At 53.1% G+C, this 23071-nt stretch overlaps 1 long non-coding RNA gene across 1 annotated transcript; it reads left to right on the forward strand.

Moving 5' to 3' along the window:
• The first annotated feature begins 19608 nt into the window (after positions 1 to 19608).
• LOC120602468 (uncharacterized) lies at positions 19609 to 21300 on the forward strand. Its single transcript, XR_005652775.1, has 3 exons — positions 19609 to 20391; positions 20807 to 20965; positions 21212 to 21300. It is a non-coding gene; the product is annotated as an uncharacterized LOC120602468 (long non-coding RNA).
• Positions 21301 to 23071: the final 1771 nt, after the last annotated feature.

Consider the following 23071-nt stretch of genomic DNA (forward strand, 5'->3'; position numbering starts at 1 on the left):
CTGACGCATCGTGGAATAGAAACAATCCCCGAGTCCAGCCAAGGGCGGGTCGCAAAGGCGGTGGGGTGGCACGGCTTTCTCATTTCGATGGATCTGTTTACTTTTTACGCAGCCATTTCATGGTTTACGGGATCAACAGCTGTGCTATGGCAAATCGTCCTTGTATTCTAGAGTTATCAAAGCCTGTCCCAAATTCATGGCAAAGAATGTACCATGTCGAAGGGGCCTTGTGATAAAAATAACATCTAGCACACACGATTTGGGATGAGAAACGAAACAGTGAATGACAATATTATAAACGGTGAACTGGTCTACCAGTGTTATTTGATTGCGCTCACCTCCGTCTCGTGGCTCCAGCCCAGATGTTATTGTCTGGCCAGCAGCACTTACATGTATTGTCAGTCTGGTGTGATTGTTAGGTTCCAGGGAGCCCTGGGGCGTGAGCCCGAAGGCGCCATCTTAGCCAGATGGCAAAGGGCTGTTGCAGCTCTCTGTTCAGTGGGAGTATTGGTGAGTCATCAAGTAGGTCTGCCCGTTTGTGTGGGTAGAAAGTAGTTTAACTCGAACCTAACATTAGCAATGAAAGCTACCTCTCAGGAACACTGAAAAAACAAACTAATAATTCCCTAAGATTATAAAATGGTAGCGCGAGGTGAATAATGGAAGCGTTACCCTGGTTTCTGGTAAACTCTCTCTGAACCGCATTGCTCATTGGTGACAATAGCTGAATACATCATGGTGCCAGGTTATTACAGAAGCTGAATCTGCTGCATGCAGCAGCGCAGTGCGCGTCGACTTGTGTTCTGACCCATGAAAACGCTGTGGCACACAAGTCGCCGGCAGAATTGTTTTCCCCCGCATTTCGTAGAAAAGGCATTCAGAATTTCTTCATGTATAAGTTATCTAAACTGCTGAATAATGGCTGTCTTAGTTCTGTGCTGCCGTGTAACAAATTACTCCAACCCGCAGAGGTTTCAAAGAATCCCTGTGGGTCAGGAATCCGTCTGAGCACGGCTCAGCTGGGCACCCCCGGCTCAGCTGGGCGCCCCCCGCTCAGCGCTCTCAGGAGGCTGCAGTCGAGCCGTCGGCTGGGGTCGCTCAGTCACCTGGCCAGTTGGGTTTGGCCACAGGGTCTCCTCATGACCCGGCAACTGCCTTCACATAGAGCCAATGGTGAGAGGGACAGAGACAGAGAGACAGAAAACCCAGGCAGAAGCCAGGCTTTTTGTAGTTATCACTCCCGCCATATTCTGCTCATTTCAAGTGAGCCAATAGGTCCAGCCCACACTCAGGGCGAGGGGGCACACAGGGGCAGTGGGGCCATCAGACAGTGGGGGCACTAGAGGTTATCACAGAGGCTTCCTACAACAGCATCGGAGTTTTATATTTTGGAAACAATTTTTTGGCAGATGGTCTCCAATAATAATTAAAATAAGTTAGTGTGTTTTTACGGAGTGGCTAATATTGGATGTTTGTTTGAGGTTAAGAATCTGCTAATAATATCTAAGAAAGTGTCTGGTATTAGGTCAAGTTTTATGATCTCCTTGCAGGCCCTGTCTTTTTTAGGTTCGATATAGTTTATCGAGTAAAGTCTCCTTCAGTAAATCGAATAATAAACTAATTTCGACTTCTCCCGTTTTTAAAAGCTAACGAACAGGAAGCAGGTCTTACCTGAGGAGAAGTGGGTTCCGCGTGCGTTTGGCACGGCGGCTGCCCCGGGTGCCAGCCCGCAGTTCTGCGAGTCTGGAGCTGGCACAGCGGGTCCACGGTTCTCCTCGGGACCTCGCGAGGCGGAGGCCGAGGTGCCGACCACGGATGGCGGCCTCATCTCAGGCTCGGCGTCTCCTGCCAGGCCGGCTGGTCGCTGACAGTTAATCTCCTCACCGCGTGGGGCCTCCGTTGTGGAGCCAGCTTTGTATTCCTCCTGCTCTTGAACGCTGGCTTTCTCTCCGTGGTCACTGGGAGAAACTCGCAGCTTCCAAAAGGCTCCTGAGCCCTTTCTCCACCTCACCTGTGTCATAAAACGTCTCGTAATAACCGGAGCGAGACCTGTCCTTCACAGTCCCGTGGATTTGTGGGTGTATACTCCAGGAGCACAGAATCTTGAGGGGACGTCCTAGAATTCTGCCTACCACAGTTAGTTTTACTGCTGTTTCTTCAAGCTCGGTGATATTTTCTTCTGCAGCGTTATACCTGTTATTAATCTCGTGCAGTACATTTTTCTTCCAGACATTGTATTTTTCATCTCATTTGGGTCTTTTTGATATCTTCCATTTCTTTCATAATGGTCGTGTTTTCCTCTACCTTCTTGACTATGAATATATTTATAATAACTGTTTCAACATCTTTTCTAATTCCATCATGTTTTTTTCATTTCTGGTTCTGCGTTATTTTTCTGGTTTTGTTTCTTTAACTGGAATTTCTCCAGGTATTCATGGTAACTTACGATTGGATGTTAGACATGGCAAATACATTTTTGAACATTTCATTTTGTCATGTTCCTTTAAATGGCCTTGGAGTTCGTCCTGGCACACAGGTGAGGGACCGGGAGTCAGCTGGAGGGCGGGCCTGGCACTGCCTCCAGTCGAGGGACAATCCGAGGGTTCTGCCCAGTGCCCCCCGTGTTACAAACCCTCCCCACTCAGCCCGTGCCACGCACACCGTCCCCACCCACCCCGTGTGCGAGCTCTGGGCGTCGTCAGGCCTCCTGGCTTCCCGCGGCCCCTCTCCTGGCCTCGGGCAGATTCTTCTCACACATGCAGGGAAGGACTCGGGCAACACGGAGGCCGTTTCTCTGTGCATCTTCTCCGCTACTTACTCACACACACTCTCTCTCTCTCTCTCTCTCTCAGCAGCTGCCACCTTTCTGGTAATTTGTCCTGAAAATTCTACTTGCCCGGCCAATGTCTGCTTCTCGACCCAGCGAGACTTCTGGAGTCTGTTTGGGGCCTGCTCTTGGCACTGCCGCCGGAACCTCCGGGCAGTGACCTGGGGCAGTCTCGGGGCCGACTGTTTATTTTCTTTTTCTCAGAGGTCGTGGACCTGCTCTGCCTGTCTCCGATGCGTGAAATAGTTGTTTCATGTATTTGTCCACTTTTCTTATTTAAGACGAGAAGATAAATATAGTCCCTGTGACTCCACCTTGACCGGCAGTGGAATTTTCGTGATGAAACCAAAATAAACATAGAGTTTGTACTTTTAAGAACCTTTTAGAATATAGACTAATCTGCATTTTGGGTCTAACCGAACTGGGATCAGCCACCTCTCGAGTTCACGACGCGTGCTAAGCACCTTCGTGCAGTTGCGTTCTGCGTCTGAAATGCAAGGGGGTTCGCATGGAGAGGGGGTTCATCGGAGGTTTCGAAAGAGAGTCGGACAATGTCGAGGAGAGCGCGGAGGAAGGTCCCGTGTCGGGAATCGCTGCGTTAGCCGGCTTCATTGATTCGGCAAGCATCCCCTCGGCAGCCACTGTGCCACGTACTTGTCCCTGTTAAGGGTGGAAAATTTTCAAGTGAGCAAACTAGCTAAGTTAGCTACAGGGAAGAAATATCTTTAGATATCAGAAGTTGTCCTACTTGCTTGTGTGTGGTTTAGGAAGTGTATTGTATAAAATATGTAAATGGCCAATGTCTGCTTCTGTAATCCATTTACTTCTTAATTAAGGGTGTTGTTCCGGGCAAAGATATGCTAAAAGCCAACTTCCACTTCTGTAATCTGCTGGCTTGTTCAGGAGACCACCAGGATATGGTCTTGAGCTTTATCAGCTGCCTGCTCTGGAAGCTCAGGGCTGATCTCCTCTAGCCCTGCGTGGTAGAGAGTCCGTCGCCGGCTGGCTAATAAAGGCTCATAATTCATCTCAATTGGCTCCGTGGGTCTTAGAATCGTTCACGCCATAACAGTCCCCCTGCTTCCCCTCCGGCTGGAGCCAGCTAAGGGGCAGGTGCAGCCGAGATCACTGGAAGCTTCTGGCTACCAGGTGTCCCCCTCGTGCTCAGGCGCCACAGCTGCCTCCCTTTTATTCCTTCGGACGCCATTTAAGGCGTCAGCACCATCCTGAGATGCGGGCAAGGTGGTTGCCTGTCCTGAGCTGTGTGCTTTAGACACCTGTATTTCACAAACACAGAAAATAAATCTACGAGGGATCGCACAGGGCCCTCTGTCCCTGGGCCCCACGGCACGGCTCCGGCGCAGGACAGCCGCGTCCGCACACATCCGCTGTCGGCTCCGGTGCTGCTCAGGACCCACGGGAACGCTCAGCCACACCCTTTGCCCGAAGTCCTTTTGAACAGCAGGTGATGGGGCTCCAACGCCCCGACAGTCTGCGTGGTCAGCATTGCGGCCGTTGGAGGTGGACTTGGCTCTGGCCTGCGGATCCCAGTGGCAGAAACGTTGGGTGAAGAGAAGACCGCTGGGGGGGGCCTGCGCCCACGTAGCGTGACGGCGGCGGGCTCGTGCACAACGCAGCCCCGTGTGTCAGTGGTGCCGAGTGTCTGTGTCCTGGCTTCTCCTAGGGTTCTCGTCCGGGGTCCCCGAGCACATGATCACAGCAGTTGCATATGGTGGCCGTGGAGTAGTTGGCAATGTTCATCCCTATTTACACTCGTGCATACGTGGGCCTGGACGGATGGAACGTGAGTCAAACGCAGTTCCGATGCTTGACGCCGTCGCCTCGGTGGCTGCTGAGTGCTGGCATGCTGGGCCAGGTGGGGGTCTGCAGGAAGCAGACGCCAGGACAGAGAGACGTGCGAGAGAGTGGTTTGGGGCGAGGCCTGCGGAAGACACAGAGAAGAGGGAGCGGGAGTGGACACCGGAAGCCGGAAGCCGTCAGGCCACAAACCAGGTCCGACAGCTGGGGAGGAAGGGGAGGAAGGGACTTGGGGAAGAGGGAGCCCCGGGCTGCGACACAGCTCTGAGAACGTCCCGCCCCGCCCCGCGGGGATCTGGGGCGCCCTGGCTGCCAGGAGAGGAGTCTTCTGTTGAGCAGGAATGGCCAAGTCCTCGTGCCCCTGCCTGGCCCCTGCCTGGGACCTCGCCTCAGCCCGAACACCCAGCCCTGAGGCGCTGTGGCTGCAGGCCAGGACCTCCTTTCCGTTTGAGGGGGTGGGGCGAGGGGCGAGCCTGCATGCTGCTGAGGGCTGTGATTCATATTTTTTTAAATAAAAAATTTAATGGTATTTAATAATAGTTTCCAAAACTTAAACTATCACTTTATTTACATGATTTTGATTAAAAATGTTGATAACCATGCTGGACATGGATGAGCCTTGAGGATGTCACGCTCTGTGAAATGAGCCAGTGGCCAAAGGACAGTACTGTCTGGTGCCACTCATGAGCAGCCCTAGAGCCGTCAGACCCTTGGAAACAGAGAGCACGGCGGCAGTGGCCAGGGCCCGTGGGAGGGGAGCCGCCCAAGCGCACAGGGTCAGAGCTGCGAGACAAGCCGGCGTGGACATCCGCCCACGGCGAGGCGCGTGTCATCGACAGTCCTGCGCTGCGCACTTAGAAACGGTCCGCGCGGTCAAGTCGATGTTTGTGTTTTTACCACAATAAACAAATTTCGATCATCATTCATTACAGCTAGTGTTTCGCCTTTTCATTTTCGTGGGACGTTTTGAAAGAAGAGTAAAAACCGACCTTCGGTTTTGCTCTGGCCCCGGCGGCCGAGCTTGGGTCTTGGGACCTGGACCTTCTCTGCCCTCAGCGCGGCCGTCGGCCCCTGACGCCCACTTTGTCGTTTCGGAAATGTGGCTTTCGCTGTAACTTGTCCCAGATGATCTAAAACAGTGCCAGAAGCCCTTCCCCTAGCCAGAGCCCGGTCAGATGGACAGAGGGCGGGGCCCGGCGGGAGGGCCGAGGTCGGGGGGACAGAGCGAGGACGCTGGCTCAGTTTTTGGTGTAAATGTAGCCGAGATGGAAACCAGCAATGAAGGAGGTTACGAGGCGCGAAGCTGGAGCATTTTCAGAGGGAATGGGACAGCGAACCTGGCGACGGCCCATCATGGCCCGATCCTGACTCCCATGTGTCCTAGCGAAGAATCCACGTCCGCGACCCGCTCCTGAGACCCGGTTTCAGCTGTCGCTTTGAGAAGTCGGCGCGAGCAGGGCAGGCGCAGAAGTTCTGACTGGGGACCTTGAACGCGCTCCAGGACCGTGAGCTCGGCCTGCCCGGCTCTGGGGGACCTTGAACGTGCTCCAGGACCGTGAGCTCGGCCCGCCGGCTCTGGGGGACCTTGAACGCGCTCCAGGACCGTGAGCTCGGCCCCGCCCGGCTCTGGTGAGCCGTCCTCAAAGGCCAGTGCAACAGCGGGGGAGTCCGGGGCACTTCAGAGCAAACTGGCCGCGTCCGGAGCACGCTGCCGTCAGAGCACTGAGCGGTCATGATCCCGTGCAGGTGAGCACAGAGCGACAGGTGCGGCTGGGCCACATCCAGGTGGCGGCACTTACACGCCGGTGACTCCGGACTGCTCACTGGCCCCCCCACCATGCCGTGGGTCCCTCCGCACCGCGAGGAGGCGCATGGCAGTTCCTGCCTCGTTAGATGGCCGGGATGACAGCATGAGCGAACGCGTGTGAACAGAACAGGAGAACGGGGCCTGGCGCGGACCGAGGGTTCGGTGGCCGTCATTTATCATCACCGTCTCCGCCGCGTGTCCTCGCTGCCCTGTGCGGACTGCACTTCAGCTTAGCAAGCTCTGCTCGTCAGGGGAGTGTTGCGTGGATCAGTCTGCACTCATCAAACGATTAAAATAGCACCACGGCGGGGTCCCATGCTGATGGTGGGCCAGCCTGGCACCCAAGGGCGGGGACTAGATCGGGGTGGGCGGCCGTTTTCCATCGCTGCCAGGAACCCGCCACGCAGGTTTCAAGATGGCTCTTGTCAACAGCATGAAAGGAGTTTATTTTTCATGCCCGCTCTTGAAATATGCTGCAGATGCTACCAAAAAAAATGAGGACAAGAAGCAGGAGGCGAGCGACCTTAGACGAACGTGAGATCTAAGGTAGTTTGGGCCTCGCTTGCTTCTATTTCAGAATTGTGCCTCAGCGGTGACATCCCAGAGCTGGCTGAGGGGCTGATGGGAAAAGCAAACGGTCCGTTCTCTCTGGCGCCGCAGGGCCTCTGCTCTGCTCCTGTCCACCATGCACCCCAGAGGCCAAGGAGCCCTGGCACCAGAAACCCCCAAATCCCTTTGGAATTCCAACCCGACGCTACCAACAAGGAATATGGGAAGTTGGGGGGCCTGGAAAACGACTCAAAATCATCAAGTCGAATTCCATTCGAGCTGTTTGTTTAGATGTCAACCTCACTGTGTGTGTGAAGCTGGAATCCCTCCCATCCCCCCACCCGCCCGCAGACTTCAGTTCTGAACGTGTTTCTTCCCCGAGACGCAGCTGCACCCTCTCCTGCCTCCCCAGCCCACGAGCTCCAGCCCCACGTCTGAGGAATCGCTCCCTCTTTCACGCTGCGCAGTCCCTCAGAAGGGAATGGCCTCGCCCAGGGGGCCCCAGGATGACCACCTCTCCTAAAAGGTCCCTAGGAGTCATTTGGACATAAAGGTTCCTACGACAGAACTCTCCGCCCTCACACGGCAGTGCCGCCTCCATGCTCACGTGATGACTGCCACCGAGAGGCAGGCCGCAGCTCTCAGACGGACCTTTCAAGTCTCTCAGACTCAGCGTCCGCTTCCTTCCACTTGCTCGCTTATTGGGGCTCTGAGTCTCCTGCCCCCCTGTGTACAATTCTTATACGACCTTTGGGCCACGTGCCTCTGGAGGTGGCACCCTGCAATGACATATTTGACTCCAGGTGTGGTGTGACAGTTCGAGGTAGGTACATGATAACTAGAGAAGCAGATTATTTTTACTTAAGAAGCTTCTGGAGAAAACCTAGACTATACTCAGTAAATACTTTCATCTACTCTCAGGATGGGCAAAGTGCCCAAATTGTCATTTTTCTCTTTGCTGCTTTGAAATCCAGGGAGAATTGGACGCTCTCCAGTCTTACCCCTTTGACCTTGACGAAAGGCTTGTCCGTCTCACCCAGAATCCCGCGTAGGAGCCCGAGCAGCGCCAGGCTGGGTGTCGTCCTGCCGAAAGCCAGCAAGCCATCTTCCCCTGCCGGCTGCGGACGTGTGGACCCCATGACCAGCTCAGGGAATGAGCAACCCTCGGGCTTTCCTCTCCGGCTCTGTGGGCATCCTGGGCGACTGCCGTCTGTGTCTGGTCGCTGTCGGTCACTACGGCAGTCTCGTTTTCCGACATGAAAAACTCCAGTGCTGATTGATTGACTCAGAGTTTGTCCCATGCCCTATCCCCCGCCGTCTGTGCTCGGCCCAGGCCAGAGCTGCAGTCCCCAGAGCAGCTGTGGGGTCTGTCCCTTCCGTCCCCCACCCCCTCCTCTGTCTCCTCGAGGGTCTGGTCATGGGCCACCCTTTAACCTGGCTGGCGCTGTCGGGTGGTGTCTCCTTTGTCCTGGGGAAGATCTGAATGCTGGGCCCTGTCCCCTGGCCGGCCCCGCCCCTCCATCCCACGGGACCACCCAGCACACTGCCTTCTGGCTCAAGCGCTGTCCTTTCCATCCGCTTTCTTCACGTCGGGTCGAATTCCAGAGTCCTGCCCTGGGTCCTCGTCCAGCAGGCGTCCTTCGGGGGCACCTGTGGTGATGACCCTCGAACTGTGGGCGTGGTCTCCTTGCTCCGGCCGCTCTAGCCAGGCCCCCATCCCACGCCCTTTCAGGCGAGAATCGAGTGCCAGTCCCCGTGTTGCTCGGACTCTGGGGACTCGTGCCAAGCTGTCTTTGGTGCCATGGTTGTCCCCTCGCTGGCCCCTCTCGCCCCCTAAAACATCTAACTGTAGGCCGACAGCTCCCTCGGTAGAGTCCTCTTTCTTTGATTGCAGTCTGCATTGAGCCGCTCTCTTAAAATGTTGGCACCTTTCTGCACGCAGGCTACGCTTCGGTAAAGGAGTCTGTCTAAACACCTCGACCTTGCGCTTGCACTCACGGTTACAGCGCGTCTCGCCTACGACTTCCGGCAGGCTTAGGGATGCTCACGTGCCTGTCGGGGGCTTCCGGGCCTGCGTGAGGACCGAGCAGTGGTCAGGACACTCGTGGGACCTGGGGGTCAGCGTGTGTGTAACCGAGGAGGTGAACAGGGGGTTAGGGTTTTCAGGGGCGCCCGCTGCGTGGGAAAGACTCTAGCAGCTGAGAGGCTTGTCACTTGAGAATGAGAATAGTAGGATATTTGTTTCTCTGTTTTATAACTTCAGACGGGTCGAACGGGTTTTTGAAAAGGGAGAAATGCATAAACTCTTTGGTTGAAATCAAGAAGAGGCAGTTGGACCGAAGAGTAAGCTAGGTGACCGAAGGCCACTTCATCACTTCCAAAACATGTGTATGTTTGCCTTACTGTTTAGATACTGCACTTAAAATAGTGACAACTGCCTTCCACCTTTTGTTACCTTTCCTCTCGTTAATCGCTCCTTCAGAGAATGCCTTACCCTGACGGACACAAAACCTTCCCGTTGGGGACAGGAGGCCATATTTCTGGATGCTGCACTGGTCTTAGCGATCGTCCCATGGACGCTGCAGCCCGCCCTGGCTACTCGGAGTCCCAGGGTGCTGCGGGCTTGGCGGGGCATCGCTGCCTTCACGGAAAACAGCTCTTTATCGCGTTAGATGACCTCGAAAGTCAGGCCACGTCCTTGTTGTCTTTGGGTGTTTCTTTTTAAAGCTCTCTGTTGGAGAAGGTGACTTTCTGATACGGCTCTGCATGGTTTAACATGAGGCATAACAGCTGTGCTCTGTGAGATAAGCCACTTTTGCAAACAATGACCCTTATTCCTCATTAAGGAAGTAAAAATCACCACTTAAAGTTAAAAATAGGTTAACCAATTTTGCAGACCACTCATTTCAGTGTATTGTATTCCTGCGCATTCCAGAGGATAGAAAGACACAGCCCAACGTCTCATGGAGGAGAATATATGAAGTTGCTCATAGATTGGAGGGTTTTTTGGTGAGTTACAAAGTGGATTTCACTCACGGGGCAGTCTCGGAATCCTAGAGGCGTTGTTTTAAAAAAAGCACACAGGTACAGGACACTCAATAGTTATGACATTCGATCAGCATGCAGTTAAAATCCCTTTGTCTGTGGTTCTGGCTCTAAATTCTCGAGCGGCTAGAAGCCCAGAATGAACTATGCGATACATTTTGGAAAGAAGAGATTAATTTGGCAGCTGGTACAGTTCTGGCCCCAGAGGGCAGTGAGCGGGCTGTGCTGCAGAAACCGGCTTCCCCAGGAAGCGTCTCCAGGCGCCTCCCTGGGAATAATCTGACTGCGTGTTCGACACAGAGATTTCTTTCAGCAGAAGAGCAAGAAACACAGCAAGCTAAGCAACGAGCAGAAAACGAAATAGGCCCAAACTCCTTTGGTGAGTGCTGAACGTTCGTGCACCCTACCCACACACACCAAATCCAAAGCCCCAATCCCCAAAGCGATGGTTTTTAGAGGAAGGTCTTCGGGGGGTAATCAGGTTGTGAGGGTGCAGCCTTCATGAGTGGGATTAGTGCCCTTATAAAAGAGACGCTTTTTGGCATCTGTTGAGATGATCATATGATTTTTATCCTTCATTTCGTAATGCAGTGTATCGCATCTATTGATTTGCGTTGGCTGAAGCATCTTTGCATCTCAGGGATGAATCCCACTCAACCATGGTGTATGATCCTTTTACTATGCCGTTGAACTGGTTTGCTAGTATCCTGTTGAGGACTTCTGCGTTTGGCTGGCACCTTGATCTTGGACTTCCCAGCCTCCAGAACTGTGAGAAATAAACATGATCTAGTTCTGGCCAAGGAAATATGAGAACAAGTCAGCTGGGGAGAATATTTTTCCCCCTGAGAAGAGCCAAAGCTCTAGCAGAAGAGCTACGTTTGCCTGCTCATCCCGCCCTGCTCATGGAGCTGTTACGTGAGGCCGGGCTGTCTGGGGCCTGGCAGACATCTCATGTTTAGCAGGTGTTAATTCTGTGGATGAAACCACTGAGCTGCTGACCACCCCCGAAAGGACCTTGCTTTGAACTTCTCATTCCTTGTGGTTGGAGCTTCTGTCGCTTGGAGCTGAGAGCATTTCAGCCGCTGCAGACAGTCTGAAGTGTGGGCGGGAGGGAAATGCCCTGTCACACCGCTGCCCGAAGGACTGTTCGAGCTCCTTCCTCATTCCATCTCTTAGCTGCTGCTGTGGTCACTCAGTGGCCTAGGAGCCCTGAGGATGAAGCTTCCGTGGGCTCAGGGGCGTGTAGAGCAGCCCATATTCCCAGACAGAAGCTAGCCCATAACAGGGTCGTTTGAATGGCACCCAAATCCTCCTCCTCAGCATGGGAAGGAAGATGAAATGATTTCCCTGTATCCGCTTCCGGGTCTGAAATTCTGTTGGTGGAAAGTAATTTTTTCAGTCCTCGAGAGTCCCGTCTCAAGTCACATGCAGCTGGCCCTCTGCATCTACGGCCCCCACGTCTGTGGATTCAGCCAGTCACAGATCAAAAATGTTCAACAAGAAGTTAGACTTCTGCTGATGTGTACTATGTAATTAGGTCTATGATGGTTGCCTCTGATTGAACATGTGCAGACTTTTTTTCCTTATCATCCTCTCCTAAACAACATGGTGTGACAACGGTTTACGCCGCCTTTCCATCGTATTAGGCATGATGAGCAATCTAGAGATGACTCAAAGCGTATGGGAGGATGTGCAAAGGTCAGATGCAAATACCGCTCCGTTGGATCAAAGGGACTTGAGCGTCGCAGGATTTTGGTATCCCCAGCGGTCCTGGAACCAATGCCACCTCCCCCCAGGGTACCGAGGGGTGACTGTTTTCCTGAGCACATGAACTGAGATGCAGAACTGGAAGATGGGGACAGGACGAACGGAATCTCAGGGTCTCTGAGATGGTAGGCATCTCCGAGGTCGCCCAGCCTCGCGCCTCTATTTCGTAGATGAAAAATACCATAGACGAGAGAGGTTCGTGGTTTATGCAGAGAGAATGTCCACCTTGGAGCCAAAACCCCGGTTTTCAGTAGATTTATACTCTGCGCTCCGCCCCCCATCCCCCCAAGTTAAGTGTGAGAACGGCACAGTTTGAATGCCTGTAGGAACTTTGTTATAATTTTTCTATCTGGTCTGGAGTCTGTGGGCTTATGGCTTCATTTGATCTGCAGTTGGGGGTGAGGCGGGGCATGAGCAGCATGAGAGGGATTGCCGATGGACGCGAGGACACAGACCCCTGGCCACTGGCCTCGGGAGTTTGGGGAGGTCCAAGCCGGCTCTTGCCCTCATGTGCTGGAAAGGGCGGTTCCCGCTCTCGCCCTGCCCACCTCACCTGGGGGACAGAATACCTGCTCGTTTCTAATAAACAACCCACTTAACGTCTGGACGTTTGTTAGTCCATTTAACAAACGTCATCGCATGCTCTGTTTACAATGGCATCGCATTCTTTAACCTATTTCTGGGATTTATAAAACTAATCACTGCTATGTGTGTTTATTAGAGTTTCGGAGACTATTTCTGTGAGATCTTCAAATAAAAGTGTTTCTTAAAATGTTAGGTTAAATTATTCAGACATACTCCCATGTTTTTGTGGAGTATTTAGGGATTTATAAAGACATGCATGCACCATTTGAAGAAATCTGACCTTTTATAAAACAGCAAGAATTTATTGCAATGTGAACAGTAATCGGCCTCTGCTTTAGACATTCAGATGTATAAAATATATATTATAAAATATATATAAAAATATATAAAAAATATATTAAATATATAAATAGAATAAAATATAGAAAATATGTTATATTGATAAAACATAAATATATGTATTATAAAATATATTTTTTTTTAAATATAGTTTTTAAAGATATTCTTTCAAAAGAGCCACATTCGCGACGGTTTTTGTTGTTATGTTTGCAGACAGCCGTACAGTCCTCTCTCAAGCATTCCCAAAACCGTCAATCTTGGAACGGTTTCTGTGTTCTCTTGCCCTCTGCTGGCTAAACTGAGACATTCCTAAGAAACACGTCAATTAAATACCTTACAGTCACCAAAGCACGGCCTCTGTCCTGCTCATTTTTAGTCCGCTTTGGCAAAAGTCCCCTTAACAACTGAAACTGGTTCAGGAGAGGCCTCCCCACGACCTGCCCCTTGGGCCTGGGAATTATCATGAGCGGGGAGCCCGTCGAGACCCTGCAGACTCATGAGAAAACTACCTCTCCCTTAAAGAGTTTAAATTAGTGTGTTGGCCCATAATAAGAGGTAGAAATAACATTTTACGACCTATTTATAGAGCAGGGCAAACATCTCATTACTGTCTTATCATCCTGCAGTGACTCTCCTCCCCTCCAGAGCCCCAAGGTGCCTCATCTCGTCCTGAGCTCAGGATGCCGTTTTAACTTTCTGTGCCCGAGCCTGTCGTGTACGTGAGGTCTCCGACGCTCTCGTGCACGCGGGGCTCTCATGCATACGTCTGTAATTAAATCTGGTTACTTTCTCTTGTCAATCTGCTTCACGTCGATTGGACATTAGACCAGCGGGAAGAACCTCAGAGGGGCGGAGGAAGGTTCCTGCCCCCTGCACACAGTCTTCACGCCAGAGAGGAAAACCTAGCTGTCGACCCCCGCCTCACTCCAAAACGCCCATGACTGATGGCTCCAGCTCGTGGGACCTGTCCATTCCCAAGCGTCTACTGCATTTACGCCCTGCATCCTGTGATTAGCACCTTATTATACACTACACTGTTCCCTAATTGTCTCTACTGCATAATTTGGTAGATATATCAGTGTGTAAATATACGCCATATCATTCTGTTTGGGTTCTTAATTGCTTGGTGTTTGTCTTGTTTTCCCAGTGTGACTGCCAATCCCATGGGCCCTTCGACCCCATGAATTGGATTCAGAAGAGACCTTGGGCCTGGACACTAAGCCATCACACATGCCCTCAACGTTCATTGGGTGAGGAGGGGCCGCTGCTCTGGCTGTGACCCCAGCAACCTCAGGCACCCTCCAGTCCGCCTGCAGTGCTCTGGAGCACACGCCCTCAGGTAAGATCAGCCCTTCCCTGGGGACGTCTGGAGTCCTGGGGTCGGCCGTGGAGTTCCGCGTTCCCGCTTACATCTAGATTCAAATTTGTATTTTTCTGTCTCCTAGTTATTTTGGAGGTTCAAGCTTCTTTCTCTCTCTTTCCCATCCTTTGTTAACTTGGTTTTTTTCGGGGGGGGTTGTTTGTTTTTTGAGAGGAAGGATGTGTGCATAGATTTACATCTGGGCGGCTGGCATTATTATCTTACAGGACAAACTGCAGAAGTTCCCTTCTGGGTTTTTGCTTTGTTCTGTTTTCTCGGCGAGGGTGAGGTACGAACAAGACAGTTGGCCGGATGGGAGGAGAGAAGACCAGGTGTGACTAGCTGTCTGGGCCGGGGTGGGGCGGGGGAGTGCGGCTGGACACTGCCGGATGGGGCAGTGCGCCCGCCCAGGAGCTCGGAGGCACCCCTTACCCTTTGTGGTTTGTGGTCACCGAGTTAAAGTAAGACCAGTCAGCATGATCAGCGGCTTTTCTGCATCCACATTCTGCTGCATCCTGTTGTGGTTTTACCAACGAGGACAAAGAAATGTGCAAGCAGACAGGAGGAAGACGGAGAGCACCTCTGCGGGACAGGGAGCCGGGCAGATAGGAACACGTGCCGTGGTCTTGGATCACGTGTCAGGCGTCGGGGGCGCCGATCTAGGCCCCGCCAAGTCAATGTGCTTATTGCGATCACATTCAAAGTGGCCATTTACTTTTTTTTTCTGGAGTCAGCAAAGTTGATTCTAAAGTGCCAAAGCAGAGTGAATAAGCAAGAACCTCCGGAAGCCCCTCAAATGAGGCACAGCGGACAGAAGATATGAACAGGCCATTCAGAGAAGGAAACTAGAAAATAAACAAAAATCAAATGGCCTTTAAGTACCCAAGAGGCTACTTGGTCTTGCTTATGTTGAGACAAGGGAATTAAAAAGTATTTGAAAATATTATTGGTCATCTACCTGACTGGCAAAACCTAAGAAGTCCGAGGACAGCCTCTGTTGGGGAGGCCACGCAGGAACAGGAGCCGTCCTTGTGGCTGAGAGTGTGAAATCGTGTGGCCTTTCTGGAGGGTCCTTTGAAACTAACTAGTGAAGCGACGTTTGCATTCACCTGTTGACTTAGCAATTTTACGTTTAAGAATCTCTAGAAATTCAAAGCAATATGTGCACAGCGTTCATTGAGATATTATTTGTAATAGCAAAAGGTTATAAACAATCCAAATATCCATCAATAGGGCATTTGTTATATAAATAGAAAACAGCAGCTGTTAAAAAAAAAAGAAAAAGAAAAAGAGGAACTCTCTCAAAACAAGACTCGGAACCAAAGATTCGGTAGGTAGATAAAAGACATGTATAAAATACCGTAGAATGCCACCTTTTGGTAAGAAAGGAGGAGAGTCAAGGATGTTTGATTATTTTTGCCAGAAACAAAAGCCTTGGAAAGGTGAGTTGAAAACGAGTAAAAGTGGTTTTCTAGAAGGGGCAGGAAAAAGGCGTTGGGGAGGTGGAGACGCAGGTGACACCTCTCTAAATACACTGAACAAAGTCAACGTCCTACACATTTTCACACAGTATTAAAATAAGATGAAGAAGGAAAGCAAAAGTGAACTTGAAGCGAACGGCAGCGGGTGGGGGGGGCGGAGCCTGCTCTCCACGCGCACGCGCAGACGAGGGTCCGCGCACGGCCTGCAACACACACCTCCGTCATTTATCCACGTCTGGCCCATGGCCCTGGGCCCTGCTGCCGTGACTGTCTGCTGTCCCTGGCAACCAGGACATTGCCTGGCTCCTGCCCATCGCGGCCCTGCTGGATCGGTGCCTGCAGGTAGCTCCCTCCATCTGTCTTGTCACCTGTCTGACGAGCAGTGCTATTTTGGATTCACGGAGGAATGAAGCTCTCTTGAAAAATGTCTCCGTGCAGATGAGGAAGTTCCTTTCAGTAGGTCGGATCGTGTAATAATCGGGAGAGGCCTGGCTCGCTGAGCATCGCCTCGGCCGCCCGCACCCCTCCCACCGCTTCATTCTCTCCGTGAGACCCACCGAAAGGCTCCCTGGGGGGTCCCCCGCCTTCCGAGTTCTGCCCTGGGAGCAAGACACATGGATGGGGATCTCTGCTCAGACTAGCGACCGACTCGTCTTCCTCGACTCAGTTTCCAGTTTCAGCTACACCTGTCTCTCTGGGTTGTGGGGGCTGCTAGCTAGTATGCATGTGACACTGAGCACAGCGCCCGTCCTTCCCCGAAGGGTGCCACTGATAAAAATAGCATTACTATTCCTACTAAAAAGTGTAGGGAAAAAAAGATTGGAAGGAAATATATCAAAACGTGGACAGTCGAGTCGTCGCCGTGGGGTGATGACATGATTGTGCTTTTTATCTTGGCGATTTAATCTTTCCTGGACTTTTCCTATCTCGTAAAATGATTATACAGTAGTTTTATAATCAGAAAATGTTAAGAAAAATAATAATTTTATATAACCTTTAACAGTTAAAAAATTATCAGTTCTCCTTCCATGATTCTGTCCTATTTCTCAATAATAACTCACAACCACCAAAAAATCAAATTAAGTAAAAGAAGTTGTGTCGATTCATTTGAATAACAACCGGGAGAATTAATATGAACATACAGACCCAGGGCCTGGAAAAAAGTCAGTCTGCAAACAAATATGGACAAGAAGGAAAACTGGGGCCTTGATCTGAGCACAGAGGTCGCAGTCAGAACCTGTGGCGCCGGCGAGCCGGTGGCCCGCCTCGAAGGGCTAGCCAAGAACACCAGGCTGAGACGAGGGCCGGCTCCACTGCCACCCTCCGCCACGACGGTGACCGCCGGGGAGCAGGGCGAGGGGGCACATCTGCTGCCGAGGGGGGCCCCCCCTCCAGGGCCCCTCGGAGCGGGGGGCAGGGAGCGGGGAGGCGGGACGTGCCCACCCTCGCTTTAGCCACCCCGGGTGGGGCGCACGTACCCTGGTGGGGTGGCTTATTTGCGTCACGCGGGGGTGAGGGGAGCCATCAGAGATTGGAGCCCGAGAGGGAAGGAAGTGGCATCGGTGGTGGCGGCCGCGCTTGCTCCTCGGACCTGCAGCTGCTCCCACCTGCTGTCCCTCGCAGAGGCTGCGGTCAGTGCTGCAAGAGGAGCCGTGGGGACAGGGGAGGCGTCTGTGGCCGCTGCGTCCTCATGCGGGGACGTCTCAGCCCCCCGCACTCCACGGCTGAGGAACGGGGCGAGGGGCCCTGGACGCGAACCTGGGGCTGGCGCACTCGAGGCTTCGGGGTTTCTGCCCGCGCGCGTCCCCCCGCAAGCGAAGACGCCGAAGTGCGCTGCCCGCGTGGCCCAGGACACCCGCAGTGCGTCCCGAGCCCCGCAGCCCGAAAGTCAGACCCAACCCTCGGCCTCGCGGGCCTGCGGCAGAGCGCAGGACGTTGGTCGCGGGAGAGCCTGTGACCGCGAGGCCACGGCGGGCGCCTTTCTCCCCGGCAGCCGCCTCGGGCGGCTCAGGCGCCGCGAGGGGCCCGTCGCTCTCCGGGAAGACACACCCGAGTTTCCCTTCGCTTCGCTTTCTCCGTCGTCTCCAAGCGGTTCCTTTCGTCGCTTCCTCCCGGCTCTCACTTGATGCTTTCGGAAGAACGGGAGCCACGTTCCCAGGAAGAAAGGTGGCGCCCGTTCCCGCCCAGGGCGTCCCCTGATCCGCGGGCGGCGGTCCCGGGGTGTCACCCGGCACCTGCCCGCGGCCTGAGCTCAGGAGGCTCACGCCCGGAGAAGGAAGACACCAGGCGGAGCGGGGGGCGCGAGGCGGCAGCGTCAGTGCGGCTGAGACGAAGGGGAGGTCAGGAGGTCAGGAGGCCACGGTGGACGGTGGGCCCTGAGTGCGCTGCGGGGCGGCCTGCCTCGGGAATCAGGCCCGCACCTGCCCCAGGAGCGAGGTGACTCAGCGTTTCCGCTCAGCCTCGTCCAGGCCGACCCAGAGGCCCCGGGGAGGCTGGCAGCTGCTGCGACAGGCCCGTCTCCTTCCGGCCCCTGGCTCATTGTAGGTCTGCGCGGTAAACGCCCTTTTATCTCTTTTGTTAACTTGGGCCAACAGCCCGATCTGGTCAGGCTGCTTTGTGCGGGCACCTTGTCACACAGTAACAAGTCGCCATTATTGGCGGTCACCAGGTGCCAACATGGTGTGAAGAACTGCACTCAGACATCCCTTTTGATGCCCAGAAGCAGAGCACAGGCAGGCATCATCTCCACCTGCAGGTGCCAAAGCTGAGACTTAGAGACGTGAATGAAATTGTCAAGGACCAAGACTGTCACTCAAGCCTTTTACCTAAGTGTCCATGCTCTTAACCTCTACCCTCTGCTGCCCAACGGAGAACACAGAGAGGTCACTGAGCTTAAAAATCGAAAGGGGATCATGCGCAGGAGAAAATTAAAAGCAAATGGTGGGCCAAGGACACGGTGAGAAGAGAGAGCAGAGGGAGGGAGGCCCACGCCGTGCGCAGAAAATCCAGGTGGTAGAACCGCTGGAACTTTGGCCAGATGAGCTAAGGTCCTACCTAGTGGCTTGTTCGCCTCGTTAAGGCGAATGTGTTTTGTTATCTCCAGTTATTATGCGTTCCACGGATCCACTGTCCGTATTCTGCCAGCCGCCAGGGGACAGCTGTGTCTTCAGTGTCGCCGGAGAGGGATCACTCACAGCATTGCCCCATCTCCTACCCTCCCTGAAAATCTTACTATTAAAGTAACTGGGTAAGTCGTCTTCAGGTCGTTGTTGAAATGTACACGTTGTCCTGTCAAACCCCACTAGGGCAAGGACTTGGTCCTGTTTGCCCCCATGTCCCCAGCTGTGGGAACGTACAAGGAGATCTTGTGTATTGAATCAAGAATGCGTAATTCAATGAATCGAAAGGTGAACAGGAGGCAGAGTGTCCTCCGAAGCCTTTGTTGATGCTTGTCTGGCAGCTGCATTCACTGTGCAAAGCAGAAAACGGAGAGGAATAGGTCACAGGTGACACCTGGGGGAGGGGATGAGGTTGGCTGGAATTAGGGGCGGGACAGTCCAGAGCTTGGGGCTCTGCAGTGGGAGACCCTGGAGAGCTGCGGCTCCTGTCAGTTTCCCAGTCTCGCTTCCTCCTCACCTCAAGGTCACAGTCTCTACGCCGCCCTCCCATCCTTCCCTCGACTCCCAGAGAGTCGTCCTTCCGATGTCACGAGGCCGAGGCCTCTAGTTCGGGGCCTTCTGCCATTCTGGCCTTACCCTCACCTTGCAGCGAGCATAGGTGTCCTCAGGAAAAGCAAAGCAAACGAAAACCCGATCTGACTGCGATGCTCTTTCTGGTCATCACCCCGTGTCTCTTAAACATTTATAAACGGTCTGCACTTAACCTCGTCCACTTCCCAGTAACTCTTAACCCCTTAAAACCTGGCTTCTGCTTCTACTGCTTTATAAAATATTCTCTCTCCTTCCCTCCCTCCTTCCCTCCCTTTCTCTCTCCCTCTCTCTCCCTCTCTCTCTCTCTCTCTGTCTCATAGAAAACGGAACAGAACATTTTACACCAGATCTCTGGTGGTGCCTGATATTGCTTTCCCCTTCTTCCCTTTATGAATAAACGCTCTGGACTTTTAGCAGGGCATGTGGATGTCCAACTAGAGACTCCATTTCCCAACCTCCCTTGCAGCTGGGTGTGGACATCGGCCACGAGCTGCAGGCAACTTCCTGCTTCCCTAAAACCAACCGCTTGTTCTGTCCTTTGTCTTTTGTTCTCACTTGGATTAGCAGCAGCTTTGGAAGCTGGTGGGCAAGGTGGCAGGGCTGGCAAGTGGAGGACAGAGTCCTGCTCTGCCAGCCCTAGACTGATCACCTCTGGATTTTACATGAGAGGGAAATAAAAAACACTGTATTTCAGTCATTCGTTTGGGGGTCTCTTTGTTACATTAGCTTACCATGTGCCCTAATAAACTCCTTTGTTTCTTATGTAAAAGGTAACCTGCATTCAGTGTAGAAACCCCGTAACGTAACGATAAGTAGAAAAATGGTACAAGTCCCCCTGGCCCTTCATTTTTCTGGCTGATTATTCTCTGTCGCCTGTGCTCAGCTGCCTTGTCTCTCCCGCCTACGATCTTGGGCAAAGCCCAGAACTAAGTTCCCCGCCCTCTCATCTCTCTGTGCTTTGTCACAGAGAGTGACTCATGCAGTGATTGATTTAGTCACTACATTGTCATTCATTCAAAAATGTCTCATGAGGACTTACATTCTGCTAAGTGCTGGGGACACAAAAAGTAATCAGACAAGGAGATCCCAGCCCGGAGAGGCAGGTATAAGCAAGTCCCTCTAACGCGGGGTGCTGGGAGCCTTGGTGGAGCCCTGCCTGTGGGCTGCAGAGGACAGCGCCAGGCCAGCTTGCTGGTGGCGGAGGGGTGGGTGTGGACGAAGGCCTCCAGGAGGAGGTGAGCCTGGGAAAGGGAGGTAGGAAGGAGGAGGGAGGAGGAGAGACGGAGGAGACGCCAGGCCAGGAGGGTAGCCAGGAACGTTCGAGTGCTTGCAGGGAGCCACAGGCAGCCGGTGTCGGTGCTGGGGGCTTTCCACATGGGGCTTTAATGGGGTGTACTCAACAGAAGCGTGAAATCGTAGCTCTCGCTTTTAGACAGATGGGATTTTGGGTGGTTGGGTGAGGGGTCGCTTTCTGGGAGTCAATTAAAGTGGGGACGGGAACCCGTTCTTTGCGGAAAGAGGCGATGAGGGATGGCTCCAAGGTATTGGCGTGAAGGACGAGGACAGAAATCAGTCTGAGAAACAGGAACTGAAATGGGCTTGACATGGCGACTGAAGAGGAAGAAAGAGGAGGAAGAATTAAAGATAATTCCTGGGGTTTCCAGCTCGGGCGGCTGGGTAAGTGGGGTAACGGGCTCGGTGGCCTCAGCTGTCGCTCGCCCACAAGGTAGGTGACTGTGAAGCCTGACTCCGAGGTCCCCTTGCCGGCACGGGCCGCTCGAAGGCCTGGGAGGGGCCCTCTCGTGCTCTCACACGTGGATGCTTTTTCTCAGAGGGGCCAGGGCCTCGCAAGCTCGCGTGGGCTTCGGACACGCAGAACCTGCAGCCGCCCCCATTCACTTTCTGTCCATTCGCCTCACACAGGATGAGTCCGTTTTCCCGGACGGAAACGTTGCGTCGCGTCGCTCTTCCCTCGAAGGCCACTGTCATCGCGCCAGGGGCCTTTTAGTCACCTCCTCTCTCTCCCGTCTCCCAGCAAATGTTTACGGACCTGTCCGTCAGCGAGCAGGGGGTCATCCGTGAACGTGCCGCGTTCGGTCCTCGAAGACGTATCTGCTGGTAGAGCCGCTTCCGGCGCAATGACTGTGTTCAGCTTTCTCGTCCACTGCTAGTTCTTACGCCCGTTATGTCTCTTCCACTTTAAACACCTGTCCCATCTCAGACTCGGCCTTGCAGTGGTGACGGGTGTTCGGGATGTCTTGTACCTACGGAAGCTTCTGGCATAAGCACACATCATTCTTCGTTATGGCCACGGGTACACCCAACACGTGATCACTTTGAAATGCCGTGTTTCATAAAGCTGAGTCAAAGGCAATTTGCACTCTAGAATGTTCACTCTGGGCTGTAAACCTTTGAACGCTGGCTACTCAGTAGTTCCGACATCTGGAATAAAACAGCTGCGTCCTGCAGTCACAGACCCCTGTCCGGACCTTTCTCTCGCCCGGAAGAAGGGTGGTCTTCACTGCCGTTTGCCGCGTCTCTATCGATCGCCGTTTGCTGCACTGCCACCTGATTGGCGAAGTCCGAGCAAGTTCCTGCCACTCTGTGTATGAAAAAGCTGATTTCACTTCCTAAGCTTTTCCCCCATGATGTCCCTTCTACTTCAACAGATTCTCACTGAGACACACTAAAACGAGACCCATAGTACCAATTTATGATTTTAGCAATCTTAATAAACAAGTGAGTCTCACTGTGTTCTTTTTCCTTTCAGAATAAGACAGACCTTGCGTCTTTCTATACAAGAACATACTGTGTGGCCTCATGTTACAAAAATCGCAGCTTGGTTAAAATTTCCACGAACAATCTTCCAGTTTTTTTTTTTTCTTGTGAGATGATAACGTATGGAGGAAAAGCTGTTATATAAATAAAATAAAGCTAGAGCATTACCCTTAGGAGACAGAAGACAGTTCTGAGGCATAGCACGCATCCCAGACCAGACCTTGCTCACCTCCCTTCTCGGCTTCTTCGTGCTCCCTCGGCCTCCCCAGCTCTCTGTTGTACGTGGACAGGTACAAATCACAGGTGCGGTGAGCTTGACAGCACCTGCAGAGCCCAAGGGCTTCTCTGGGATAAAGAGATCTGGGTTTTTCCAGCACAATTCTACAGAAGGGGTTATGAGCCAAGGAAAGAAAAAATATATATATATCATCCTAAGCAACGTGGGACAGACGCAGCCTGGGCAGGTGGAGGATCAGGGAGTCCAGGGTTTTTTTGGGAAAACGTTGCTTCTGCACTATAATTCTCCTGCGGGCCCAAGCCGCGGACCTTCGTGGTGCTTTGGGGATTCGGGGATGAGCGTGTCGGAGCCTGGAGTCAAGCAGATGGGGAAGCGCGTCAGGAGCCCTGAGAGGTGACACGCAGCTGCATGGGGACTGGCCCAGCCGTGCAGGGGCGGAGCAGGCCTGTGGTCCACGAGGGCCCTCAGCAGCTCCCAGACGGTCAAAGTCGAGTCCCCTTGATGTCACACGTGCACTCTTGTCCTGTGGCCCAGGGGAGACTAGAGGAGTCTTTAACAGAATAAAACCGATGAGCCCTAGGCCAGGAGCGGGGCTCCTTCCCCCCCCCTGCCCCCGTCCACACGCACAGCTGCCTTCCATGTCACCTCCACCGGGGCTGTCCAGGTGGGCAGGGGAGACTGGAAGACATTTTACATAAAGAGAGCAAGGAAGATGTCAAAGGCTCCCATCACCTGTTGGAGCTTGGTACCCCCAGAAGTGTCTCTGG

This window comes from Pteropus medius, unplaced genomic scaffold, assembly GCF_902729225.1.
Source record: "Pteropus medius unplaced genomic scaffold, Ma_sr-lr_union100, whole genome shotgun sequence".
In the NCBI taxonomy this organism is placed as follows: domain Eukaryota; kingdom Metazoa; phylum Chordata; class Mammalia; order Chiroptera; family Pteropodidae; genus Pteropus; species Pteropus medius.